The sequence below is a fragment of the Hoplias malabaricus genome, chromosome 18 (assembly GCF_029633855.1).
Source record: "Hoplias malabaricus isolate fHopMal1 chromosome 18, fHopMal1.hap1, whole genome shotgun sequence".
NCBI classification, from domain to species: domain Eukaryota; kingdom Metazoa; phylum Chordata; class Actinopteri; order Characiformes; family Erythrinidae; genus Hoplias; species Hoplias malabaricus.
In genome coordinates, this window is record NC_089817.1 from 11,166,086 (window position 1) to 11,183,866 (window position 17,781).

The following is a 17,781-nucleotide window of genomic DNA, read 5'->3' on the forward strand; positions in this document are numbered from 1 at the left end:
AGTCTCACAACACTCTGCACAGAAGACTGCTTGTATAAGCACACTACACTGTACCAAGAATAGTACCTGGCCAAGACTCCTAATACTACAATTGTCTCTACGATGATTTAGAAATGTAAGATGCTGGAAAATTGAGACCAACCATTCTTCTATTCCGGATTTTGAAACATGTCTTGTATTAACAGTAGTGTGTTCTGGTTCAGTAGCCAATGATAGACTAGATCCTGGCATCAGGACAAAACCTTTTGGACTGGATTTTTTTTGGTGGCTCTTTTTCTTTTTGCAGGCTGAAAACAAGATGATAACTAAAGCTATTTCCATCTGTATAAACATTTTCAAGGATGGATTCTTGTACAGCTGTATGTGAGTGAACTGAGTGGGATGTAGGCCAGAATGGACAATATACATGTTATTTTCATAAAAAAATATTTAATTGCGTCTTGACAAATCTTAGACTGAAGTGAACCATCAGGCCTGTAAGTGCATGAGTGAAAGACAGATAGAACAATCTGTCCTCACTTGTCTCAGTTACAGGATAATAGCCCCATTCAACCTGACACTGACTGTCTCTCTTCACTGTAATTTTACAGAAGACATCTGGAATATGAGAAGTGTGACTATACACTACTGCTTAATAACGTATACAAGATGTGATTTCAATCTGTTGAGCTCTAGGATACATTCTCACACAAAATCTTCTCTATACCACACTGGCTCCTTACAAAAATTTTCCATTCCCTCTGAATAGAGTAGCAGTTGCATTTGGCATTTTATATAAATTTCCTTTCCCACCTCACATGGTGCAGCAGTCACATTCTGGTCCGCATGCAGTTTTTTTTTAGAAAGAGAACATAAATATGAAACCCTCATGATTTTTAATACCTATTTTAAAATCTCCTCTCAGTCAGGTGTGTCCTTTAGCTGCAATCTATTGAGAAGCACAGTCTTGTGAGATGCTGAAAAAATTGCCAGGAAAGGATGCTTTAGATCTGTGCTGAATTTTATAGTTTAATAGTTTGCTGCTCACTTGGTGGTGCTGATGTTCTTAGGCCACAATCTGTATTTTCCACTACCGTGTTTCCCCGATAGTAAGACACCCCCGATAGTAAGACGCAGTGTGGGTTTTAGGGGGGTCGGCTAATGTAAGACGTACCCCGAAAGTAAGACATAGTAAACTGTACGTTGGAAAAATATAAGCCATAGTACCGGTACCTTTTGCTGCATTAACTGCGGGATGCAGACGGATCTGGAGCGGAATGAGCGGAGGGATGTGGCCGCGGGAGCAGCAGTAATGTTGACCGTGGTCCAACACGCAGCCTCAGTGCCCTCATGTGCAGGCGCTGGTGGCCGCTCTGATTGGCATGGCCATGGTTGTCATGGAATAAATCTGTTTTATCTTCCAGTATAACATATTCAAACTGTTCGTTCTTACCGTTTTTCATTGTTTTACATGTTATACATGGAAATACCGTCATGATACGGTTGTAACAAGACATTCTTGGCACTTGCTTTTATAAAACTGTTTTATGGTGAATACCATACTGTTCAGGTTGTTAATAAATGTTAATTTTATGGTTAAAACAAAAATCGCCATTTTTTACCAATATAAGACATACCCCGAAAGTAAGACATAGTGGGACTTTTGGGGGTAAAAAGAATGTAAGACACTGTCTTACTTTCGGGGAAACACGGTAGTTTGTATTCAGCTCCTCTAGCACTAAACACAGATCTGCTGGTGCAATGATGTGTATAATAGTAATGGTACAAGCAAACTTGTAAACATATAAACCATGACATAAGACAAGGATCAGAAGTCAGCCAATCCTACTGTCATTGCATAAATCAGCCTTTTCTTTGTGTCACAACAACTGGCACCGTGATAATGATCACCACTACACAGACGGCCAAAATGACTGATGTCACAATTTTACAGATTTTGTTGCGTTTGTTTTCTGATTCTTTCTTCTTCAGCAGTGAGTCGAAGCCTGGGGTGTAGAGATCTTCCAGCCAAAATTTCAGTTTCCTTGGATCCTCCTATGAATGAACAGAATTATATGAATTCAACGTGGTAAAGTATATCATTGATACGTGGACCACAGCCTTTACAGTATTTCATTTGAAATTAAAGGTATTCACAGGGTGTTAATTCTCCTTTCATGGTGTAGAAACACTACTCTTCTGGGAAGGCTTTGCACTACACATTGGAATGTTGCTCTGAGGATCTCTGACCATTCAGCCAAATAAACTTCAATATCAGGCAACGTTGTTGGGTTCTGGATCAAAAATGCCAGTCCAATTCATTCCAGACGTACTGTATGGAGCACTCCAGAAAATGCACTTCCACTGCACCACAGTTCAGAGTTGAGGTAATTGATATTTTTCAAACACTTGACATTGGGCATGACCTGAGCCACACGTGGATCGTCTAGGGCTCTACTGGCAATTCTTTTTTGGGGAGAATGCACAAATTTACACACACACATACACAATGACTGAGGAGCGGACGTCTGGTTTCATGGAATATTCCATTTTCTTAGAATCTTTGGGCAGGATTTATTTCTCTGGGATACATTTAAACTCTGAAGCATCAGGTAACAGTTTGGGTTGATAACACCAGTATTGACTGTTATCTGTCCTCTTTCCTCTCTAAGTGTCTTGTTTTGTTTGTTTTTAATTAATAAAGTCAATCTTAGTGTTATGATAATATTCTACAAATATTTTCTGTTCTGATTGGCCGATAGTTCGGTCGCTAACTCAAGACAGCTGTAAAACCGCAGAGTAGGATTAATTTCTGTTCAGTGAAGTTAATCATTTCTCAGCGTGAGAAATGCCATGTGTGGCGTGTGAACATGTTCAAATGTGTTTGGTACAGAATCTTTGATTATATTGGCCACTAGGTGGCATAATGTGAAAAATCATTGGAAAACTGGCTTTTATTGCTTCTCCCTCCTATTTCAAAGCACAACATCTCAGCTATTTTGATTGTTCACTAGATATCAGGTGTATGAGTAACCAAATAAACAGCTCCTCCATCTGGTTCTACAGAGGTGCTTTGCTGTTTGTCTACATTTTTTTCAATTCTATGACTCTGTACCTGTAGATATTCTCCTAAGTTGGCATTCACAGAGTGTCGGTCATAGTCCTGGATGGTCCAGGAGGGTCTGGTCCTCTGGTTCTCCTCGGCATCCAGGGTCCTTATGTCCAGGTAGAGGGGGTTCTGTTTGATTTTTGGTTTTAGGGTGAGGGGTGTGATGTGCTGCTCCAGCTCGCGGTCTTTAAACTCCAGACTGGCCAATGCAGGACGTTGACCTTCTGCCCCCTTCAACACCTTCCGCTCTCTCTGTACAAAATAAATGTACCAAAATGTATTGATAAATCAGATGGAAATTCTATGAGATGTGTGTTAAAAAAAATTAAGGAATTAATTAATTTATTTTCTGTAACCGCCTATCCAATTCAGGGTCGCGGTGTTCCGGTGCCTACCTGAAATTACTGGCACAAGGCAACACCCCCTGGAGGGGGCGCCAGTCCTTCACAGGGCGACTCACACTCATACCTTCACTCACACACACACACCTATGGACACTTTTAAGTCGCCTATCCACCTACCAACGTGTGTTTTTGGACCGTGGGTGGAGGAACATCCGGAGGAAACCCACATGGACACGGGGAGAACACACCAAACTCCTCACAGACAGTTACCCGGAGAGGGACTTGAACCCACAACCTCAAGGTCCCTGGAGATGTGTGACTACGACACTGCTAGATCTACCACCAAAGAACAAAGACAATGTATATGTTCACTGAGTTCATACATATGGGCTATGTCTGCATGAGAATGAAATGACGGAGAAGGGAGGACAGGAAACCGTTCCTTTCCTTACCAGGGTAAGAGAGATGTAAACAAAGCTATACCTTACCTTATATAGGATGAAATCAACCTATATGAGTAGAGAGAGTGGATTTTCTTCAGCAGTTTTGTCAGGCCAAAAAGACTTTCTCCTTTAAAACTTGATTTAGCTTTGTATATGCCTTATTAAAAATCACAATTTCTATAAAAAGAATATCAATAATTTAAATGGTTCACAGACAGTTTTCAGGTTTAAAAGAGAGCAGGTTCCATACTTTATTTAAAAAGGTCAAAGTATAATCACATCAACCCGGTTAAGTCTAAACAGAACTACTAAAACGCATTCATAAAACAGGTTACGGTATAGACACACTAACCTGGGTAAATCTAGGAAGATGTACAAAAGGGCATTTGTGAAGCTCTCATATTTATACAGTATTCAGGGGTGGTAAGGATATTACCCCACCTTTTTTACACACTCCATAGGCTGAGTTGGATCCCATTACAGTGAAAAGGTACCTTATTCCCCATGTACATATAAGGACTTCTGCTTCTGGTTAACTCTTCTGACATTATTTACTAGACACTATTAGGTTCAAAAGAATGTTTGTGTGCTTCTTAGAAAAGGTTCTTACTCAAGGCCATTTCACTCTTTCCCATACTCATTTTTCTTCCCATTAATTCTGTTTCTGTTTTTCACATCCTCACAGCCTTTGACAATCTCTTGACTAACATCTAGCTTCTCCCTGTCCTCCCAAATATATCACACCCTTTCATTCCTATTTCCAGACTGCATGATTTTTTTTTAGGTTGCTGAGTGTACATTATTTGTTATATCATTAACAATGCTTTTGTTATTTTCCAGCCAAGTTTTACCAAATAACAACCTCAGGATTCAGGTCTCAGACCTGAGCTGGTCCTTTCTCACAGTTGCCCCTGTGCTAATAAGGCAAATTAATAATAAAAATGTTAAACTAGCAATTTCTCAGGCCTCTGCCTTTGGGTCTGGCTGGTGCTTTGATAATAAGATTCTGTTTTTGTAAGAGCCTTTGTTCACATAAAAGTGTATGTGTGATGTTTACCAGAATTCTGCTGAACTACAATGGGATTGGATTATATTGAAATAGTTAGAATCCCTGAAATTTAAAATGTATGTAAGGTTAAAAGTGAAGGAATATATGGGAAATAGAAGAGAAAAGAGAAATTCAAATCTTCAAATAAACAAAAAATAAAATTAAGAAATATATGTTTAAATGTAGGAACAAAATTAATCAAATAATGTTAAAATACATTAAAACATTTAAAATAAAAATGAATAAATAAAGAACTATATAGATAGATAGATAGATAGATAGAATATTACTATTATGTCCTTTGTTTAAAATAGTCTGCTTATTTAGGACTCCTATTTGTCTTACACTCTAAGAATAAGTTGTTACTGTTATTGTTAATCTTACATAAAATTATATAATCATACACAAGATGTAAAATATCCCATGCCAATCCATTCGAGCATTACATTATTTGAAAAGTTTGTAAGATACCCAGTAATAATGACATATTTCTAGTATTATACCCTACTTACTCAGTACTTATTTTATCTTACTGCTTACTTAACAGGTACTTTCTCCGTATATACCCAGTAATTAGCTGGCTGTAATTTAAAGTGTTACCAAATGCTTCGATTCTAAAAGTCAGTCAGCGTTATTTTCACCACAGTTGTGTTGAGGGAAAACAGAGCTGTAAGTTCCCAGTGTTTCAGCTCCGCCTCACAACAAGCCCCTGTAGGAGGGACTTACACTCCATTGGCTGCGGCCATGAATAATGTACAACAAACTCTGGCTGCTGATTGGCTTAATAAGTGTGATGACCAATGATAAGAACGTTCTCTGTTTAGGAGCCGTGGAGTATCTTAACCTCCAATATAAAGGTCCTAACGCGGTTTTTAGAGTCCATATGGGATGGTTTGTAACCCCAATCACGTCCCTTCGCGCTCATGTATTTTAACTTAATTTGATTATGTCGTTTCTAAATTCACTGGTCTTTATTTATTAATTCATATATATTTTCATTTATTTTAAGTTTGTTTTATTAATTTCTTTCGTATGTTGGATATTCCTTTTTTATTCAAACTTTCAAATACGGCAAACGACTTTGCTAGAAGGCAAAGTACGAACACAACTTCCATACCCTGGAAAAACTACACGTTTAGCTTCATTCCGTGGACATTATCTCTTTAATTTCAAAGTCTCTCAAAGATCGCACATGCGCAATTTCCCCACACATATCTATCATGTCTAATGCTATGTTCACAGAGCCATTACAAAACATTTCCACAGTAAAGTTTCTTCATCTTCAGGATATTAATAGTCTGTTATATTGTGTCTTAAATGAGCCTTTCTGCCTTTAGACACTTAAAATAAAGAGATAATGTCCACTGAATTAGCCAAATAAGTCATTTCCCCACATTCTATCGTATCAAGTGCTAGGTTTATAGGGCAATTATATAAAAATTCCACAGTAAAATTTCTTCATCTTCAGTATATCAATAGTCTGTTATATTGTGTCTTTAGTGAGCCTTTTAGAATTCTGAGACACTTTGAAAGTAAAGAGATAATATCCGTGGAAAGAAACTAATCGTGTAATTTTTCCACGGTATGGAAATTGTGTTCGTATTTCGCCATCTAGCGGCGACAGGATGCAACCACTGCACCATTTAAGGTGGAACAGAAAATCCGAATAAGAAACTGGCGAATAAGATTCCAATTTCAGTGTCGTAAACAATAATTTCTTAATGGGTTTATTTTCGGTTTATTTGAAGGTTATTTCAGTTCGTTTTGAACTGTAAGCCTACATTGTTCTTTATTTATTTATATAAGCGCGATTTTAAAACGCTTAAAAACACATTGAAAAAAAAATAAGATTCAGAGAATAATGTCAGAATAATTCTGAGAAAAACTTCGGATTAATTTTGAGAAAAATCTCTGAATAATTCTCTGCACATATAATGCGGCAGACACGACCAGAGTGTAATTGAGGAATAGGTATAGATTTCAGGAATAAATACTCAGTCCTCTGCCACATCAGGACCAGATTGTAATTAGTATTCAAACCCTGAATTGGTACAGGAACACTTTTATTCAGAAGAGGGCATGTAGTTTCACAAAATGCAATTAATGATCATTAAAAAATGATCGATCCAGAGCGAGTGGAACTCCTGCGTGCCCACGAGGCTCCATTGTGTTAAGGCCCATGGACTCGTACAATAAACAAAAGCCGTATACATCACAGTCAGGGTCTGAACTGAGCCACCCAAGTAGGCTGTCACTTAAAGCATCAAAAGGTTGTAAATGACCCCTATAAATGGCACCCACCTGTGAATACACCCTGTTCTGCCACTGCCTCTGGCCCGATAATGCAGCCCCGATCTGGAACATGCCATGGGTGGCAGGAAGCATTCCCACATCCAGCTGGAGGTATTTCTCTGGATGGTTATTGTTGGGGAGTACAGTAACGTCCATGTTCTTGGTGCGGTTAACATGGCCTTCTGAGTCTAACTCAGTCTGACTGCACTGATGACTTATTAATGAAGAAGCAGGTGTCAGTAACATGTGCGTGTGTGTAACACTATCTAAACCCAGTGGCTGGCTTAAAACAACTCATACATGGGAGAGCTGTGCAACACCCACAGGCTACTGATACTTTTAAACCTACAATGCGCGTGCGCACACACACACACACACACAAATTGTTATGATTGCTTCCTCTCATGCTGGCCTTTAATATTTTTTAAATACAAACGTAGAAGTATGTTTTCAACTTAACATATTTATAAGCTCAGATCTGATGACACTGATGTGGAACAGCTATTTCTTCTGGTTCTCAGCATTCCTTCTCTTACTCTCCGCCAATGTCTTTTTAAAGGCTGTAAAAGTGGGAGGAAGAAGACAGGAGGAGCTGTAATATTTTCTGAAAGCAGGCTGTTAATGAATTATAATGACTTCTATAGAAAGTAGAGAGATGAGGAATGAGTATGAATATGGACTGGGTTAAGGAACTCTGCTCTTAAATTTTATTAATATTTACATTCCTAAAATAATTTTCTAGTCACCCAAGGACACTATATAATCAACATGGCACAGAACACAATTCATATCAACTCTTAGTCAACACACACTGGAGAGAAGTGCCAGACAAAGGCGCACAGTATACTTAGACATTCCAGGGTGTTCTACAGCTCTTTCGGGGTCCACACCTTTTCCAGCTCCTCACATCCACCTACTACGCGGAGTAGGGCTGGGCAATTAATCGAAATCGACATTCAGAACTTCTAATTGACATAATCTTGTCTATATTGATTATACAATTTTATTTTATTCTGTTATGTCCCCACTGTGTGTTCATGTACTGTCCCTTTTAAACCACACTGTAGTCACGTGATTCTGCCCCTGTGATATTGTGATATTGATTTGCGCTCATATCGCCCAGCACTAATGCAGAGTCATTTGCTGTTGTTATGTACTCTATGTTTCTCTTACATTCTCTTTGTATTTTTATGTTGTGTCTCTTGTTTGTTGCGTGCCTAATTCTCGTAACTGTCTTTGCAGATTCCAAATGTGTTTTTGTGTTTTGGTATTATGAACCTATTTTTGTAATGACTATGCATTGAGGAACATGTCTGATGTTGCTCACACTTGCAGTCAGCTGCCTAGTTCATCCGTGTTATGGGAATAGGAAAATGGGATTTTTTGACTACATGAAGGAAATAATGACTTTGCTTTAAAGTTTGGGTCATTCGCATAACAGGCTTAAAAAAGAGTTTGACATTTCTTTTAGATTCATAGAGTGGGGTACATAGCTTCCAGGGCCTCAACACAGCATAGAATTAGGAGGAAATCTTAAATTAGGAGGTCCATAAGTCACAATTCATCAGTGTAATTGAGATTTTGAACTATAAACTGCTTTTTTAGATGATGCTTTCTTTTTCTCTTCATTTTTTTGAATGTTTGCCGGTAAACCCGAATTGTGTAAATAAACCCTGTTCTGACTGCATGTAAATCTGTTTGATCTGTAAACTTCAGACTGAAACACATCGTATAACTTCAGTGTCAACTGTTGGAGCCAACTGCTGAAAAAAAGAGTAAATTTAAAGAGTGTTTTTTTTTTGGCAGCTAAGATTTTACATGGATTGTATAGACAAGGGAGTGAAAAGTACATTTTGAATGTGTGTTTACTGCATCAAACTCCTTAAAAAAATTAAATGATCTGGGCCCTATTAATGTAGTGATCCATTGCTGTTTAGCAGTTATTTTATTGTTTATATTAGATTATTGGTATTCTGGTGTTTTCCCAACAGCTTGCCTGGATCTATTTCACTGCTCTGTGCTTGATTCATAGTTGTGTTTTATATGCCCTCTCATTTCCCACTGCAACTGATCACATAAACACCAGCCTTTAGGTAACACCCAAAATAAATGTTACTACATTTAAAACTGGATGCTATTAACAGATCTGTCAACAGGTCCATCTTTGCTACAACTTAATGTAATTTGCATTCTTTTCCATGTGGTAACTGTACCATAAAGCCTTAGTTTGTGAATGTCTGTGAACTGCTGGTGGTGAATTCATGATATTCATAGAATATGTTCTCAATTAATCAATACATGAGGGCCTTTTGGGTTTCAATGCTTGCAGCTGTAGTGCAGTTAACACTTGAGGCCCCAATACAGTTGCTTGTGTTTCTGATCACAGTTTGGGCAGGAACCCCAACAAGAACTCAGTAGACCCGTAACAGTTCTTGTGCAAGACTCCTAACCCTTATTTAAATTAATGAATCTCTCTGGATAAAAGCATCTGCTGAATGTTATAAATGTAAATCACGTTTCTCTTTTAAGATAATCAAGACCAAGTACCAGAGTAAGGTGTAAGACAATGAAACAAATCAGTTAAGACAGTAATCAAGCAAGGCTATGAAACATAATGTCAAGTTCCAGAAAAGTATTAGGTATGCTGCATGAAAAAAAAATCTGTGAGTAAGGAATCAGTCTGCTCGTTCCTTTTCTAAAAGATGTTGAGGGGGGTTTTCCTTGCCACTGTTGCTCTTGGCTTGCTTATAGAAGGCTTGGACCCGGATTTCTATAAAGCTGCTTTGTTATGACTTTCGGTTGTGAGAAGTAAAAAGACACAAACATAGAGGAGAGTACATGCGGCGCAGGCTGGACTAATTCCGAACAGGAGAGGGACCCAAACAAACAAGTACAAAACGAAGAGCTCATACCTAAAAGAGGAGCTACTTCTGTCGAATGGACATGGTTTGGGTATGAAAAATCTAACACGGGTAACAGGTACTTTGCAAGCTATGCCAAAAATCAGTTCCCATGATGGACTCAAACACCACTAACCTCTTTTACAACCTTCACAAAAATCACATTAAACAGTACAAAGAGAGCCCATGGAAGAGAGCCACAAAACTACAGTCAAGTGTGCAAAACAAACCTCAGAGCCAGACGTTGAAAGAATCTTTTTCCTGCAGCACACCATTCAACAGAGAATCATGAAAATGTATAGAGATTACGGCTACCATTTCAGCTTCTAACTACAAAGACAAGCCAGCTTTACAGTTCTACCTTACCCTTTACCGTCAACAACCATAAATCCACTGGCACCATAGCCCATACCATAGCCTTACTGGCACCATTAATGCATGTTCAGTGCTTCCAGTTCCATGTGAACTTTATGTGCTACATCACCAACAATCACAATCACTCTACAGTGGGGTGTCACGGTGGCGCAGCAGGTCACAGAGCTCCAGGGGCCTGGAGGTTGTGGGTTCGATTCCTGCTCAGGGGGTCTGTGAAGAGTTTGGTGTTTTCCCCGTGTCAGCATGGGTTTCCTCCGGGTGCTCCAGTTTCCTCCAGTCCAAAAGTCAAAAAAGACACGCTGGTAGGTGGATTGGTGACTTAAAAGTGTCCGTATGTGTGAGCGAAAGTGTGTGTGTCTGAGTTGCCCTGTGAAGGACTGGCATACCCTCCAGGAGGGTGTATTCCCGCCTTGCGCCCAATGATTCCAGGTAGGCTCTGGACCCACCACGACCCTGAACTGGATAAGTGGTTACAGATAATGAATGAATGAATGAATCTCTATAGTGCATTTCCCCAAGTAATCTGTGCCCTCCTTATCCAAAACCACAGACTAGAACTTTCAGCAGTTTCTGATAACTCAAATGGAACCATTAACTCTATGAAATAAACTTTCTGTTTACTTTCAGAGTAGAGCACCATGTCTGGCCTCAGTGTAGTTAACACAATACACCCTGAGACCTGCAGCTTTTTTCCTACATCCACCAGCAATTTCCAATGTTGTGCTTAACCCCATCTACCAATATTTGTAGCCTTGGCACATTATCGAACACATTCCCCCTCATGCACAAACCTAACAATTTTAGTACTACAGCCACTCATCAATGCATTAACCTCTAGCTTTTTGCTGTCCAACAAACATGCTGAAACCCTTAGCACCTGATTATGTCTCCATGTATACCAGCACTGTGACAAACTCATTTTACAAGCTGATAGATTATAGATCCACAACTAGGGTCTTCACCTACCCACTGTCACACCCAACGTCATAAGTTGCTCCCAGCAAAAACTTAATTCGACTTACCTCCATTGCTCACAACTCTTGCCAGGAAATCTTTCACTTCTGTAGATTCTCTCATCAAAGCCACTGACCTAGTTTTGCCTGTGATGCTGCTGTTGCGCACAGTGCCTCCTCTTCCTGCTTGTAAATAAAACTAGTCATCATTCTGGTCATCTCTCTGGTGATGTGGCCTTACTAAAGCTTTCCATAAATCACCTGACACAAGGCCTGCTCTTCCGCATTGTACTTGGCCAATCACATCTCTTAGCTCTAATGAGCCCCTGGCTACCTACACGGCCACTTTTGGATTCCACTTTCTTCCTGCTTTTGGGACTGGCACTGCTGCTTTTACCAATGCATATTTCGATCTTGACAAGGTCAGCTCAAGACTCACCTTTGTACATTTAAATTCCTCAACTAAACTTTTGGGGGCAGCCTTGGCTTAATGAATAGAGGAATGGGCTTGGTACCGGGAGGTTGCTGGTTTGATCCCCAGGACCAGCAGGAACATCCATGGCTGAAGTACCCTTGAGCAAGGCACTGAACCCCCAAATGCTCCCCGGGCCGGAGATGGCTGCCCGCCTCTCTGGGTGTGTGTTCACAGCCCCTAGTGCACTAATGTGTATCTGTTCACTGCCACAGATGGGCTAAATGCGGAAGACACATTTCATTGTACAACGACAAAGAACTGCACATTATTATTATTATTGTGAGTGGTAAATCCAGTACCCCTCTCCCATACCATGCCATGCTACATAAACTCTGCGGCACCCCTAGCCACTTCCTTATAGCCTTGTTCATAAATTTATGTAAATAATGTATTGTGTTTATGTGACTTGCACCTTAAAAGCTTGGATGAAGGGGGTGCAGGGGAGCAACCTATGGAGTAGACGTGAGTTATTAGGCTCTGCAGAACTGTCAGTTTAAAACGGATATTAGGGCACTTTCATAAAGTATAAATTATTTTGTTGTTGTATTTTTGATATATTATTTCATTATCATAACATAAATAAGTGAGAAAGCATGGCTAGCAAAGCAATAAAACTCGAAAGACAGCCAAGTCTGCTCCGAGGCCTAGTGTCCACGGCTCATCCCCGGATTGAGTTGCTCCAGAGTCAATCGACGCACTCACAGCACTGCAAAGTGAAATTTTTTGAACGGAGCTGCTAGCGTCGTTTCATGAAGAAATTGGAGATATCATTATATCAGAGATTAGAAGTGTACTAGGGAAGGAGATGGCTGGACTTCAAGCTGATATCAGTGCAGTGAGAAATGAATTACAATCTTATTAGAATTCGAACGCTACAGAATTTGTCACGTTGAAGCATTCAACTGTTGAGATGAAGGTGAGGCTACTAACATGCACCAATGATATTGATACTCTGCAGCACGAAGTATCACGATTCAAGGCTCAGTTGGAATCACTACAGAGTAATTGTGAAGACTTAGAAGCAAGGTCGAGGAGGAACAATATCAGGATTGTTGGAGTGCCAGGGGACCATATAGTCCCACCGCAACTACAGAAGGCGTTAAACTTAACAGAGGCGCCGGATCTATACAGATCGCATCGCTCAATCCCAGCTAGCAAGGTAGATCTGGGCCAATTCTGGCTCAGGCTAGGCACTGTCGGATGCGTGAATGCGGCACCCTTTATCTGGCCCAAGTCTGGCTGCACATTGGCACTGTTGGCTAGCTGAGGCTCAGCGTGAATTCGGCACGCTGCATCTGGCCAAATTCCGGCTGCACGTTGGCACTGTCGGCTGGCAAGGCGATTGCCATTGCAGTTAGCACACTACACTGATCAGAGCATTTTATTAAATACTGCGTATTAATCGTATGTGGCCCACATCTAAAAATAAAAGAAAATACTGGTAACTGTCTGGAAAACAATGTAATAAATGTTAAATAAATAGAATCATTATTTTAACTTTTTAAATGCCATACAGTTATAGGTAAGCTTTGTTAATATTGTAATATTTTAGAATATTGATATAATGACTGGGACACGAACGACAAAAATTATTATGATAAATAGGGTTAATAAGGAGACAGTGCCGTGCTGAAGTGAGGAAATTGTTAATTAAGTTTTTGAAGACGACTGGACTGGAACGACTGCTTTAAAATGAATGAACTCTGAATGAGAAAACGGAAGGTGAAAGAAGCAAACCGCTATAAAAACACAGAGGAAAAAGACAATGAAGATTTGCGCTCTTTTCTGTGACCACGGCGTGCAAGCCGCTCTCACCGGCCTCAGGGAACAGCTTCATCCCGTAAGTATTTCAATTTAACCTTTTATTTTTGGATACATAAGTATTTTGGTATCGCCCAAATGTAGTTAACATTGTTAATGTTATGTACGTTATTCTATCAACTGCTATACGTTACATACGTAATATTGAACCGTTTTTATTTTTCAAATGACAAACTTTAGCTAGGCTAACCTGTTTAACTCTAGCTAGCTCTTTTTTTTCCCTCTGACATAGAAAACATTTAAATGACATGACAATCGCTCATTAATGAGTTATTTTAATTTGAGTAATTATGTGGTTTGATGGCGTATTTTACAAGACGATGTGAGCATTTTTGTGGGTTTTTATGTCACACAGAACCGCATACCTCAGTATAAGAAATAAAATAAAACTGCTTAAACACATTAGGAAGACATAAGGTACTAGCTAAGTAGGTTAAAATACATCAATCTCAGTGCTGTTTTTTGGTGTAATTTAATGTTTAAATATAATTCCACATACAATAATTCTTTGTTAGGGAGTAGCAGTGATTTTGGGCTAGTGATTAATAGGTTGAAGGAGGTTATATTGAAAACAATAGAAGGCTATTTACTGAGAGAAAAAAATAAATAAACAAAAGCATGTGAAGTAGTTTATTTTTGGAGTTAAATTTAGTTAAATTTTTCAAAATTAACTATGAACATGAACTAATTCATTTTCTTATGTAATTATGTAAAGATGGACTGCAGTAAAAAAAACTAGTGGGGCAGTGAGAAATGCAGGTGGGCAGAGAGAAAAGCAGATAGGAGGTTAATTTAAGCTATTTAGATGAAATCTTTAGCATCAGTTATAGCATAATTGTTTGTAGAATTCTTTGTACTATAACTTGATAATCTTTTACATTTGATGTTCTGTAGTTAATGAATTTGCATGCATAAGCCGTGTACAGTTTTTGTTAAATATTTTTAAAGAAAATATATTGAAGAGAACAGAACATGTACATAATCTCTATATGTTTAATTATAGAGCTGGAATTCAACAAGGAGTACGACTGAGGTGACTATACTTGATTGTTCTTTCACTACACTGCACATCCTGAAGATCCCTGTTGTCCAGGCTGCCAGAGATGAGGATACGGCTGATATTTCCATCATTGTTGAGGGCAGTGAGGTATTGACAAAGTGTGACAACACAGCAGGGTCTTGCGAACTGTTGATGGAACTGATGTATGCCATGAAGTGTCAAATGTGTTCTTCCGCACATTTGAGGAAACTCAAACTATTTTTAAAGTACCCTTCTGCCATTTTTTTTTTACTTTTCCAAACCTACTGGTGAATTATTTTTTTATTTTAAGCGTTTTGTTATGTGGCAATCTGACTGGCCGAGAGACGTTCCATGAGTGCTGTTATTACACAATAATGGCACTGGGACTGAAGCTATCCAAATATTGCTTCGCCACATACACTTGTAACACTAGCAATGAAGCCAGCGTTTACAAGTGTATTGCGTATTTTCTCTGTCTCTCTCACTCTCACAGTCAGTCGCTCTGAAGAAGCGTAAAAAGCGTAACATTTTTAAAGGGCCTTTAAACTTTATTCTTGCAAAAAAAATCTGTTCTGAAAACAGTGTTTAAATATCACTAACAATGTTGTAATTATGCATGTAGAAAACCACATGTAACACATGGCTTATTAAATATCCATGACGGTATTTTATTTAAAAGTCATATTAGTCTTGTACATTAAGATACATATCTCTCCTGAAAAACGTTAACTGGGGTGAGTAAACCGCTTTCAGTTATTTATGGTTAGCTCTGATTGCCAAGGTTTGGTTTGAGGTGGCCGATCCCAAACAGCGAGCATATATCAGTCCACTGGCATAAAAAGGTTGGCACACCACTGATTGTAGACCACAGCTGGGCCACCATCGGACCACCCAGATTACTGTCCTGTACAGAATATAACTCATTTTTAATCTCCTCAAACAGATTTTAAATTCACAGAGACTCACAGAAATTCACTATTATTCTGGAAAACAAACTAATACAAATATTACCAACAACTCTGAGAGGTATAATAATGAGTATAAGCCTGATATAAAATGATTATGCTGAAAATGTTGACACTGTGCTGGATTAAAATGATTTACTAATCTTATTTATAAAGGATAACAAAAGAACCTAATGAAGGAAAAAAAATGTAAATTGGACTGTGAATGGAAAAGTGCTAAAATGTGGCATTTTGTCTAAAAATCTGTTTAATCACCAGCGGTCCGGCCAGAAAATGCTGTGCATAACACTAGTGGATCTCCAACTTTGCCCTCAGTGGGCCAAAAGTGGTCCGCCATCTCCTTGCTATCAGGGATAATAGCAGTGTTTCAGCAGCGGGTCGTCTGATAGAATGGAACTATTTTACCTTGCAGAGTGTTGATAAACAGAGAGGTCGTATTTTTCCACCCTTTTTATAAAATACATATATGTAAATGCAGTTAACGGAACTGTGGTATAACTGCAATAATACACTTGAGGTTTGTGACATATTGTGATATTTTGGCACTGGCATACACGGGGAGAACACACCAAACTCCTCACAAAGGAGTTTTATTCTAAAATTTTTTTTAGAGATATTGAATTTAGGGTTTTCATTAGTTGTTAGTTATAATCATCAAATTAAAAGAAATAAATACTTGAAATATATCAGTCTGTATGTAATGAACGAGTATAATATTCAAGTTTAACTTTTTGAATGGAATTAATGAAATAAATCATGATATTCTAATTTTATGACTAGCACTTGTGTATATATATATATATATATATATATATATATTAAGGGTGGGACTTTAACGCGTTAATTTCGATTAATTAATTACAGGGAAAATAATGAAATAAAAAAATTAATGCATTTTAATCGCACTTTACACCGTAGAACGTTACTCAGTGCATGAATTCCAGGCATACAGATTATATTGACGCACACTGTCATGAACATGATGGAGATGACGGAAGAGACTATGTTGGTGGATGGGAAATTTAAATACAAGAAACTTCCTGATGGAAGTACAAACAAAAATGTTGTCATTTGCACTTTATGCAGGAAGGAGTTTGCTTATCACAGAAGCACTTCCACCCTTCATTACCACCTCAACGCGAAACATGTTGGGGCTAGTGTGCAGGTCAGTAATGTCAACTTGGCTGCTAAATGTGATAGCGTTCCTAGTACAAGCAAACAGTGTCGCCAGTCAACACTCGACCACATGTTGGGGTTCACATTCAGACATAAAATGTCAAAGTCCACATCAGACAAATTGACCAATTCACTAGCGAGATGGATTGCTGTGGACTGTAGACCACTCTCTGTGGTCGAAGACAAAGGGTTACAGGAGACGCTGCAGAGTGCATCAGCTGATGCAAGTTACGAACTGCCATCCAGAAAGACAATTTTAAAAAAAATCCAGCAGCTGTATGATGAGTAAAGGGAAGTAAAACAGGTTATTGTGAAGAGCGCCACAAATGTGGCTCTGCTTGGGGATCCCTGGACCTCTGTTAGCAACAAGAATTATCTTGGTGTGACAGCTCATATGATAGATGATGAATGGAAGATCAAGTCATTTGCTTTAAGTATGCAGAAGACCACTTCTAGGCACGATGGAGATGCCTGTGCAGAGGACTTTATGGCTGTGGCAGAGGCCTGGGGATTTAAAGAAAAAGTCACCACAATAGGAACAGACAGCACCCAAAACATAGTTGCAGCTAGGCGACTCCCTTTCCAGCACATTCCTTGTGTTGCACACATGTTGCAGAGAATCCTCAATGTTTGTCTTCTTGGCAGCGACTTCAGTGACATCTTGGCTAAGTGTCGCAAGTGGGTCACTTCAAACATAGCCCTGCCAATATAGAGGATCTACACCAGCAGCAAACAGCACTTGAGCAAGACAAAGAGCCACTAATCCAAGACGTTCGCACAAGGTGGAACTCTACACTGTATATGACCAAGTGTTTCCTAAAGAACCAAGAGGCTGTGAAGGAAACTCTAGCCAGACAAAAGCACAAGCTCACGATGTTGA

The 17,781-nt window shown here is 39.0% G+C and overlaps 1 long non-coding RNA gene across 1 annotated transcript; it reads right to left on the bottom strand.

The window, feature by feature from the left end:
- Nucleotides 1-1,720: 1,720 nt before the first annotated feature.
- LOC136674301 (uncharacterized) lies at nt 1,721-3,844 on the bottom strand. Its single transcript, XR_010796036.1, has 3 exons — nt 3,610-3,844; nt 3,095-3,340; nt 1,721-2,034 (listed from the first exon to the last, which is right to left on the bottom strand). It is a non-coding gene; the product is annotated as an uncharacterized lncRNA (long non-coding RNA).
- Nucleotides 3,845-17,781: the final 13,937 nt, after the last annotated feature.